Source organism: Lolium perenne, chromosome 3 (assembly GCF_019359855.2).
Source record: "Lolium perenne isolate Kyuss_39 chromosome 3, Kyuss_2.0, whole genome shotgun sequence".
Taxonomy (NCBI): Eukaryota; Viridiplantae; Streptophyta; class Magnoliopsida; order Poales; family Poaceae; genus Lolium; species Lolium perenne.
The window spans coordinates 227,934,982-227,945,897 of record NC_067246.2 but is presented as its reverse complement, the minus strand read 5'-3'; positions in this window follow the sequence as shown (position 1 = coordinate 227,945,897).

Below are 10,916 nucleotides of genomic sequence, written 5' to 3'. Positions count from 1 at the left end.
AGCCCAAAGCATATATACTATGGTTCACCTATGTGCACCAACAACTTATTCTAAGCAATAGTTCACCTATGTGCACCAACAACTTATGCTAAGCAAGACAAGCAACTTATGTGATAGCAAGATATATATAACTTCAAGCACAATGGCTATCACAAGGTAAAGTGCATAAGTAAAGAGCTCGGGTATAGAGATAACCGAGGCACACGAGAGACAATGATTTATCCCGAAGTTCACACTCTTGTGAGTGCTAATCTCCGGTGGAGAGGTGCGGTGGCTTAGTGCTCCCGAACGCCACAAGAGGCTCACCTTGAGGTGTGGTTGCTCGATGCACACCAACGCCACAAAGGCCTCACCCCAAGATGTGGTACTCACACCACACACCGAGCGCCACGAAGGCGCCTCACCTAAATCTCCGGTGACCCTCGCCACAAAGGCTTAGGTCACGGTTCCACTAAGGGATTTCCTTCGAGGCGGAAACCGGGCCTTACACAAAGGTTGGGACACACATCCACAACTTAATTGGAGGCTCCCAACAAATCACCACAAAGGTCTAGAATCCGTTTAGGGTTCCAAGAACCCAAGAGTAACAACCTTCTTGCTTTCACCACCACGAATCACCGTGGAGAACTCAAACCGATGCACCAGATGCAATGGCAAGAACACCACAAAGATGCTCAAGTCCTTCTCTCTCAAATTCCAACAAAGCTACGAAAGCTATTGGGGGAATAAGAGAGGAAGAACAAAGAGGAGAACACAAAATCCTCCAAGATCAAGATCTAGTGCGTTCCCCTCACAAAGAGAGGGATTTGATTGGTGAAGATGTAGATCTAGATCTCCTCTCTCTTTTCCCTCAAGAATATGCAAGAATCATGGGAGGAATCAAGAACTAGGGCAAGCTTTGAAGGACAACAATGGAGGGGAGAGAGAGTGAACCGACCAGCCCAAGGAGGAAGAAGGGGTGCTTAAATGGGAGAATATCTAGTACTACCAGGCCATTATGTGCTACTGGATTCCAACTATCTCGGCCATCCAATCTTTGTCAACGGACAGATTAAACATTACCGTAGTTCAGCCACGCACATTGGCAGATATGCAAAATAGACCCTCAATTTTTCCGAATTCTGGAACTAAGTCCATTATTTCCAATCTCTCACTCCTGCATCGATTTGAAAGTGAGAAGGTTGGTCAGGTAACTCCCTGGCAGCACCATGTCAACATTTTTTGCTATCCGGCGGCGGCGGCTGCGAGCTCTAGATCTCTAGATCTGTGTCGATTTTAGCCATGTGTGGGCAGTTGGGGGTGGCCAGAATAGTTGCATCTAGTGCATCTACACAGGTCAAAGCAGCGAGCAGTGAGGAAGACGTTGCAAGGGTCAATCCAGATCTTATTCTTGACATTTCTATGTTGAGCTGCTTCGCCAATCTAATTTTATCTATGGGGCGAATTAATCAAGTTATTGTGTCTCCAAGCGTGTTCAGCTGCTGCTCCAGCAAATCAAATCCCGTGAGTGAGGAGCCAGAAGACAGAAAAGATGGATTTGTGTTACAGTCTAAAAGATGGAGGGACTTATTGCATATATGCTATGGTGGGTCGCAAGTTTGATCCTAACCGTTGACATACAATGAATAGTCCAGATCGCTCGGGTAACAAGTAGCACACAAAGCCATTGTAGCAGTAGATATGTCCTCGTGCTTAAATACCCCTCCCATCGAAATATGACCGTTTGGGTATGCTCAGGCCGGATTATCCGGGGCCGGATATTTGGAAAAATCCGGCCCCCGAAAAACGGCTAAGGACTAGAAAAAACATGCCCCTGTATGGGGGCCGGATATTTGGCCGGATTTTCCCAGAGGCCGGATTTTTCGGGGGGGGGGGGGGGCGGATTATCCGCCCCTATCCGCCCCAAATATCCGCCCCCCTGAAAACTAGCAGAAACATCAAACTGAAACGGGCATAACTTTACCATCCGGACTCCGATTTTGATGATCTTGGGTTTGTTTTAAAGCTAGGAACAAGCTCTACAAGATCATGCAGGGAACCATCATAATCCAACAATGTAGGATAGAAAAAAATGATGAAAGGTTTGACCTATCTAAAAAAGACATACCGGTAAAAACCTCCAACCTTGAAAATGCAACAAGTTGCCCGTGCAAAAACCATTCTTGATGAACTAGAGCTTGTCATGAGAATAAACACAAGCTCTAAAACATCACATGGATAAGATCCAAATAACAACCAAGAAAGATGATGCAAGGATGCAAAGGTTTGAGCTCTCCGAAGGATGCGATCGAGTTACTCACTCGAGAGCCCTCTTGATAGTACGGCAACTAAACTATAAACCGGTCTCCAACTACACTATGAGACTGGTGAGAAAGAAACCCTATCAAGAGCAAACCTTATACTTGCGCATTCCACTTGAGCTCGATGATGACGATCTTGACCGCAACAAGATGGAACGCCTTTCTTGATTGTGCTTGCTTGACGAAGTCTTGTGGATTGCTCCCCCATAATCCACCATGGGAGAGCTTCTTCTTTGGCGCATCTTCACATATCCATGATCACCATATGGATGGCAAGAGTCAAGCAAAGGATCTCTTCGAGATGGCTCATCTTGAACTTGCACTTCATTTCTTCATGGCAAGCTTCAAGCTTATGATCTCTTCGAGTTGGCTCATCTTGAGCTTGCACTTCATTTCGTTGATGTCTTGAAGTTAACCTTGAGAGCTCACTTCATCTTCATCTTCAAGACATACTTGACACTTGATCTTCTTCATTTGCTCTTTATTGCAATCTTGAAGCCAACATATGGTTCAAGCATTGCATATGGACAACTCCTACAAATATAACTCAATGCAAACATTAGTCCATAGGGATTGTCATTAATTACCAAAACCACACATGGGGGCTCCATGCACTTTCACCAAGCCGAAGCTTTTGGGTTTTCACATAGAGAAAAGCATATCAGGGATGGGAGATTATATCTCGAAGTCACTTTGAAGAAGGAGAATGGTGCCTACAGCATCGTCAATGTCGTGGTCACTGTCGTCGGCCAATGCTTTCCCATGTACAGAATGACGTGGGCATTACCCTTCGGGTACCCAACATTGGCCTACCTCCTTTGACCCAACAAGGGATACATGAAGATCACCGTTTCCCAAGATGGACCAATACGTCGGTTGTGATGGAGGAAAGGTAGAAGGAGGCGGATTCTTGATGCACAAGGCGAGGAAACATCAAATAAGGAAAGGATAGATTAGATCTCATTATAACATAGTTGAATCCGAGCAGGACTCTCGGAACCTGGCCTCCTATATAAAGGCTAGGAGAGGGCCTGTCGGAGGACATCGAGATCATCCTACACAGTCCCGCATACACCAAACCCTAGAAACCTTGCCTTCCGGCGAGTTCACCACAACGTAGTCTATCGGTTGCCCCATTGTAACCTTTTTCATCGATAAATCAAGATCCGACAAGCAGGAGTAAGGGTTTTACCTCGTCGAGGGCCCCGAACCTGGGTAAATCTCGTCTCATGTTCGCTTGGTATCCGATGTCTCGTGCTAACTTGCAGGATTCTGTCAACCCTAAGCCCCTCATGGTGGGCATTGCCGAGGAGCCCCCTCGTCAATTGGCGTCGTCCAATCTGTGAGAAACCTACTAGTTCAAGGCACCTCATCGGCTACTCCGATCGAGTCAGCTACACCTTCGTCGGCATCGCTGATGACCCACAAGTATAGGGGATCGCAGCAGTCTTCGCGGGTAGTAAAACCCAATTTATTGATTCGACACAAGGGGAGACAAAGAATACTTGAAAGCCTTAACAACGGAGTTGTCAATTCAGCTGCACCTGGAAACAGACTTGCTCGCAAGAGTTTATCAGTAGTAACAGTTTTATAGCAAGATGGAGTAGTGAAATAACGGCGAGTAACAGAGACAGCAGTAGTGATTATAGTAAACAGCAGGATTAAAATACTGTAGGCACAGGGACGGATAACGGGCGTTGCATGGATGAGAGAAACTCATGTAACAATCAAGCAGGGCATTTGCAGATAATAATAAAACGGTGTCTAAGTACAAAGCAATCAATATGCATGTGTTCCAATTATAGTCGTACGTGCTCGCAATGAGAAACTTGCACAACATCTTTTGTCCTACCAGCCGGTGGCAGCCGGGCCTCAAGGGAATCTACTGGATATTAAGGTACTCCTTTTAATAGAGTACCGGAGCAAAGCATTAACACTCCGTGAACACATGTGATCCTCACATCACTACCATCCCCTCCGGTTGTCCCGATTTCTGTCACTTCGGGGCCATTGGTTCCGGACAGCGACATGTGTATACAACTTGCAGGTAAGACCATAAACAATGAATATCATGATGAAACAATAACATGTTCAGATCTGAGATCATGGCACTCGGGCCCTAGTGACAAGCATTAAGCATAACAAGTTGCAACAATATCATCAAAGTACCAATTACGGACACTAGGCACTATGCCCTAACAATCTTATACTATTACATGACCAATCTCATCCAATCCCTACCATCCCCTTCAGCCTACAGCGGGGGAATTACTCACACATGGATGGGGGAAACATGGCTGGTTGATGTAGAGGCGTCGGTGGTGATGGCGGCGATGATCTCCTCCAATTCCCCGTCCCGGCGGAGTGCCAGAACGGAGACTTCTGGCTCCCGAGACGGAGTTTCGCGATGTGGCGGTGTTCTGGAGGGTTTCTGGCGACTTCGACAATCGGTATCGAGGTTTTAGGTCACCAGGGCTTAAATAGGCGAAGAGTCGGAGTCGGAGGGTGCCTGGGCCCCCCTCACAGTAGGCCGGCGCGGCCAGGCCTGGGGCCGCGCCGCCATGTTGTGTGGTGGCCCCCTGGCCCCTCTCTGACTCTCCTTCGGTGTTCTGGATGCTTCCGGGAAAAATAGGGTTCTGGGCGTTGATTTCGTCGAATTCCGAGAATATTGCCCGAACAGCCTTTCTGGAACCAAAAACAACAGAAAACAGCAACTGGCCCTTCGGCATCTTGTTAATAGGTTAGTTCCACAAAATGCATAAAAACATTATAAAGTGCAAGCAAAACATGTAAGTATTGTTATAAAACAAGCATGGAACATCAGAAATTATAGGTACGTTGGAGACGTATCAGCATCCCCAAGCTTAGTTCCTGCTCGCCCTCGAGTAGGTAAACGATAAAAAGAGTAATTTCTATAGTGACATGCTACTTACATAATCTTGATCATCCTATTATAAAGCATATGAGATGAATGCAGTGACTCAAGGCAATGATCTATAGTTGCTAACAAATAGATAACATATAGCAAAACTTTTCATGAATAGTACTCTCAAGACAAGCATCAAAAGTCTCGCATAAGAGTTAACTCATAAAGCAATAAATTCAAAGTAAAGGCATTGAAGCAACACAGAGAAAGATTTAAGTTTCAGCAGTTGCTTTCAACTTTCAACATACATATCTCATGGATAATTGTCAACACAAAGTAATATGATGAATGCAAATATGCAAGTATGTAAGAATCAATGCACAGTTGACACAAGTGTTTGCTTCTAAGATGGAAGGAAGTAGGTAAACTGACTCAACATAAAGTAAAAGAATGGCCCTTCGCAGAGCGAAGCATTGATTGCTATATTTGTGCTAGAGCTTTGGTTTTGAAGACATAAAGAGAGCATAAAAGTAAAGTTTTGAGAGGTGTTTGTTGTTGTCAACGAATGGTAATGGGTACTCTAACTACCTTATCAACCAGACTTTCAAGAGCGGCTCCCATGAAGGACGTTATCTCTACCAGCAAGGTAGATCATCCCTCTTCTCTTTTGTTTACACATGTACTTTAGTTTTTTCTTTATTTATTTTAGATGACACTCCTCCCAACCTTTGCTTTCTCAAGCCATGGCTAACCGAATCCTCGGGTGCCTTCCAACAATCATATACCATGAAGGAGTGTCTATTTGCAAAATTAAGTTGATTACTGATGAATCAGAGCAAAACATGTGAAGAGAATTATTAATGCAAGTTAATTAATCGGGGCTGGGAACCCCATTGCCAGCTCTTTTTGCAAAATTATTGGATAAGCGGATATGCCACTAGTCCATTGGTGAAAGTCTGTCCGAAGTAAATGACAAGATCGAGAGATAAAACACCACATACTTCCTCATGAGCTATAAAACATTGACACAAATAAGAGATAATAGCTTTTGAATTGTTTAAAGGTAGCACATGAAGTATTTGCTTGGAATGGCAGGAAATACCACATAGTAGGTACATATGGTGGACACAAATGGCATAGGTTTTGGCTCAAGGTTTTGGATGCACGAGAAGCATTCCCTCTCAGTACAAGGCTTTGGCTAGAAAGGTTGTTTGAAGTAAACACAAGTATGAACCGGTACAGTAAAACTTACATAAGAACATATTGCAAGCATTATAAAACTCTACACTGTCTTCCTTGTTGCTCAAACACTTTTACCAGAAAATATCTAGACCTTAAGAGAGACCAATCATGCAAACCAATTTCAACAAGCTCTAAAGTAGTTCTCCACTAATAGGTTTAAACTACATGAAAAAAAACTTAATCATGATCTACTTGAGAGCTCAAAACAATTGCCAAGTGTCAAATTATTCAAGACATTATGAAGCACTTTCTGTTTCCAACCAAATAACCATAAGTGATGTAGCTTCCAACTTTTATCACTGAACATTAAAAGTAAAACGAAGAACAAGTGTTCATATGAAAAAGCGGAGCGTGTCTCTCTCCCAAACAAGTATTGCTAGGATCCGATCTTATTCAAATAAAAACAAAAATAAAAGCACATAGACGCTCCAAGTAAAGCACATATGATGTGACCGAATAAAAATATAGTTTCAATAGAAGAAACCTGATAAGTTGATGAAGAAGGGGATGCCTTGGGCATCCCCAAGCTTAGACGCTTGAGTCTTCTTGAAATATGCAGGGATGAACCACGGGGGCATCCCCAAGCTTATACTTTTCACTCTTCTTGATCATTTATCATCCTCCTCTCTTGACCCTTGAAAACTTCCTTCACACCAAACTTCTCATAAACTTCATTAGAGGGGTTAGTACTCAAAAAACTTGAATCCACCTTGGTCCTGTAGTGACACATTGCAAGAACTCAATAAAACATTAGCTACAACTCTCCACGTCTAGAAAGCCTTGCTTAAAGTTCACAAGAGACAATGCAAAAAACAGAGACAGAATCTGCCAAAACAGAACAGCCAGTAAAGACGAATTTTAAACAGGTACTTCCGTTGCTCAAATCAGAAAACTCAAAACTAATGAAAGTTGCGTACATATCTGAGGAACACGCACGTAAATTGGCATAATTTTCTGAGTTACCTACAGAGAAAACAGCCCAGATTCGTGACAGATAGAAATCTGTTTCTGCGCAGAAATCCAAATCTAGTATCAACCTTCGATTAGAGGCTTCACTTGGCACAACATTGCAATAAAATAAAGATAAGGAGAGGTTGCTACAGTAGTAACAACTTCCAAGACACAACAAAACAGTAGCAAAATAAAGACATGGGTTATCTCCCAAGAAGTGCTTTCTTTATAGCCATTAAGATGGGCTCAGCAATTTTAATGATGCACTCGCAAGAAATAAGAGTTGAAGCAAATAAAAGCATCAAGAAGCAAATTCAAAACAAATTTAAGTCTAACCCACTTCCTATGCATAGGAATCTTGTACACAAATAAATTCATGAAGAACAAAGTGACAAGCATAAGAAGATAAAACAAGAGTAACTCAAAAAGTTTCAATATATAGAGAGGTGTTTTAGTACCATGCAAATTTCTACAACCATATTTTCCTCTCTCATAATAATTTTCAGTAGCTTCATGAATAAACTCAACAATATAACTATCACATAAAGCATGTTTCTCATGATCCATAAACACATAATTTTTATCAAGCTCAAAAATAATAGGATCAAAACTTTCTAAACTACTTTTATCAATAATGTAACAAGATGATTGATCAATCTCAAAAGATATGGGACTCATAGATAAAGTCAAGAACTCTCCAATCCCATTTTCATTAGTAGTACAATTAATATTATCAAGTAACATAGGACCATCATCTAGAGCTTTATCATAAACATTTGCTACGCAAAATTCTTTAGTACCATGCATTTCGACATCAGGCACAAACAAAGCATTATCATAAGATTTATCAAAGTAGCATGGATTATCATAAATAAAAGTAGCATAATTATTCTCACAAGTTTTACTCATAGGGAATATTGCAAGAGAATCCACATGAACATAACATTCAACCTCCTTTGGTAAGCATGGAGGACAATCAAATAATGTAAGAGATAAAGAGTTACTCTCATTAGAAGGTTGGCATGGGTAGCTAATCCATTCTTCCTCCTTTTGTTCATCACTCTCCTCTTCTTTTTCATCCAATGAGCTTTCAGGTTCATCAATTTCTTCTTCCACAGGTCCCTGCAAATTGTGAGTGCATTCTTGTGCATTAGTGAGTCTCTCTTTATAATCAATGATATAAGGATTATCAGTGTAACTTTCATTGCAAAAATTAAGGATAGAAGAGACATAATCTTTAAGGTCCTTACAAACAACACAAGTTTCATAATTTTTAACAATGAAGGATTCTATCTCAGAGGCTCCCATAAATATGACAAATTGTTCTACCTCTTCGAACCCAAAATGAATATAGTTATTCCAATTATAGTTCTTAATTAAAACTTCCTCACTAAAGCCACATTGAAATTTAAGATGTTTAGTATCCTGTTTAGAGCAACAGTTTATATCATGGCGTTTAAGCAAGATTTTAGCAATTGTATTCAGTTTTTCTATCACAGCACTCATAACTTTTCCCGTTCTTGATTCTCTATAATTATTATATAATTCAATAAGCTCCAAATAGGTTGTGGGTTTTTCCATAAACAGTTTTTAATTTTTAAGTTTTTCAGATTTTTATGGATTTTTGGGTATATAGGGAAAATAAAACAAGACAAAAAGAAACTAGACAAAAGTAAACTAAGCAAAATAATACTAGACAGAAATAAACTAAGCACAAATAAACTAGGCAAAAGTAAACTAAGCAAAACAAAATAGAATAAAACAGAGAGAGGTGGAGTGTACTCCCCAGGTGAACTTATGAGTAGAGCTATGCCTCCCCGGCAACGGCGCCAGAAAACAGTCTTGATGACCCACAAGTATAGGGGATCGCAGCAGTCTTCGTGGGTAGTAAAACCCAATTTATTGATTCGACACAAGGGGAGACAAAGAATACTTGAAAGCCTTAACAACGGAGTTGTCAATTCAGCTGCACTTGGAAACAGACTTGCTCGCAAGAGTTTATCAGTAGTAACAGTTTTATAGCAGTAGCAGTAGTGAAATAACAGCAGCAGAGTAACAGAGACAGCAGTAGTGATTATAGTAAATGGCAGTATTAAAATACTGTAGGCACGGGGACGGATAACAGGCGTTGCATGGATGAGAGAAACTCATGTAACAATCAAGCAGGGCATTTGCAGATAATAATAAAACGGTGTCTAAGTACAAAGCAATCAATAGGCATGTGTTCCAATTATAGTCGTACGTGCTCGCAATGAGAAACTTGCACAACATCTTTTGTCCTACCAGCCGGTGGCAGCCGGGCCTCAAGGGAATCTACTGGATATTAAGGTACTCCTTTTAATAGAGTACCGGAGCAAAGCATTAACACTCCGTGAACACATGTGATCCTCACATCACTACCATCCCCTCCGGTTGTCCCGATTTCTGTCACTTCGGGGCCATTGGTTCCGGACAGCGACATGTGTATACAACTTGCAGGTAAGACCATAAACAATGAATATCATGATGAAACAATAACATGTTCAGATCTGAGATCATGGCACTCGGGCCCTAGTGACAAGCATTAAGCATAACAAGTTGCAACAATATCATCAAAGTACCAATTACGGACACTAGGCACTATGCCCTAACAATCTTATACTATTACATGACCAATCTCATCCAATCCCTACCATCCCCTTCAGCCTACAGCGGGGGAATTACTCACACATGGATGGGGAAACATGGCTGGTTGATGTAGAGGCGTCGGTGGTGATGGCGGCGATGATCTCCTCCAATTCCCCGTCCCGGCGGAGTGCCAGAACGGAGACTTCTGGCTCCCGAGACGGAGTTTCGCGATGTGGCGGCGTTCTGGAGGGTTTCTGGCGACTTCGACAATCGGTATCGAGGTTTTAGGTCACCAGGGCTTAAATAGGCGAAGAGTTGGAGTCGGAGGGTGCCTGGGCCCCCCTCACAGTAGGCCGGCGCGGCCAGGCCTGGGGCCGCGCCGCCATGTTGTGTGGTGGCCCCTGGCCCCTCTCCGACTCTCCTTCGGTGTTCTGGATGCTTCCGGGAAAAATAGGGTTCTGGGCGTTGATTTCGTCGAATTCCGAGAATATTGCCCGAACAGCCTTTCTGGAACCAAAAACAACAGAAAACAGCAACTGGCCCTTCGGCATCTTGTTAATAGGTTAGTTCCACAAAATGCATAAAAACATTATAAAGTGCAAGCAAAACATGTAAGTATTGTCATAAAACAAGCATGGAACATCAGAAATTATAGGTACGTTGGAGACGTATCAATCGCCATCACCATCGGCTCCATCGTCGCCGATCTTGATGGGCTCGATCCGTTTCGGGTCCTTCGAGTTCACCCCTCACGCCTCCGCGTCGCGTTCAGCCTTCTCAGGCCTGCGCGGCGGGATGGACATGGCGTTCAGGAGCGTCCACCTGAACATCAGCGTTAGTGGCGTTCAGCGGCTCCCGGACCGATCACTTCGGGTCCTGCAGCAGCCGTGACTTCATCGACTGACGCGCCCGCCGCTTCATCGCCAACTGTGGTTGATTTATCGGCTTCT